This window comes from Propithecus coquereli, unplaced genomic scaffold, assembly GCF_000956105.1.
Source record: "Propithecus coquereli isolate 6110/MARCELLA unplaced genomic scaffold, Pcoq_1.0 Scaffold91, whole genome shotgun sequence".
In the NCBI taxonomy this organism is placed as follows: Eukaryota; Metazoa; Chordata; class Mammalia; order Primates; family Indriidae; genus Propithecus; species Propithecus coquereli.
Window position 1 is genome coordinate 2,610,950 of NW_012155396.1, and position 1,075 is coordinate 2,612,024.

Below are 1,075 nucleotides of genomic sequence, written 5' to 3' on the forward strand. Positions count from 1 at the left end.
CATGCTATGCATATGCCAGAAATAGTTGTGGCCTACTTAGAATGCCAAATGTTAAATTTTTGAATCAATAATAACTTCTCTCTTTCTAAGATATTTATAAATCTTTCCTCCTCTTTAGGGTCTTCAGGGAATTTACATTGCCAAGAACCTAAAAGAATCTTGTACAAAGCATATGCACACCATTGATGGGCTCAGTGAATATTTGTTAATAATGAGGTTGATGACAAATTATCACTTATTTGTTATGTCTTAGAGCGGTTCATCTGCAATCGAATGTTTCTTGTTAAAAATGATGTTTTCCTCCTACACTTTAGTTGTTAACATCCCTTGATGATTGCACTCATAGAAATTGATGTAAGAAAGTTGTCATTCTGTTTGCTACATCCCAACTAGCAATTACAAAGAGTTTGTAGAGCTTCAGTGAATTTTCTTTAAGCCTCTGTTTAAATAGATTTTCAGCATTTATCTAATTATAATAGGTATTTGTATAAACCAAAACTTTGCAAATGTATTTAAAAGACTCAAAAGATACTTGCACAAACCCAAATTTTTATAAATATGGCTTTAAAATGACATATCCGGTACCTATCCTCAGGAAAGAATTAACTTCGTTGGGAAACACACCTTGAATGCCTATTTTGTGTAACCAGCTGAGCCCTAGAGGAGGGTCAGTAAGTGGAGGGTACTAGAGGAAGATAGGCTAGATTCCTCTGTACAAGAAAATAGTGTGAGGTGTTCAGGAATAGATATACCTAATATTCACACTTAAGTTTTGTGTATCAGTGCAAGCACGAGCCATTTTTTCTTCTCATATATAAACTCCCCATGTAACGGGGATGAAGAGGACTTACAGTACTGTCACTGGACTATACGAAAGCAGGATTGTCTGGTTTTAGCTCCTTTACGATTCTAATCATAAAGAGTTTACGCCCTTTATGATTCTAATTATTTAAGGAAATTTCTCATGAGCTTGGGAACTCTTTTCTTAGTTTCCATAAGGAATAGTCACCATTTTGTCCGCTTGTGCTCCAAATTAATGCTGTAATACCTGCTGTTTGACGGCAGGGCCACACAA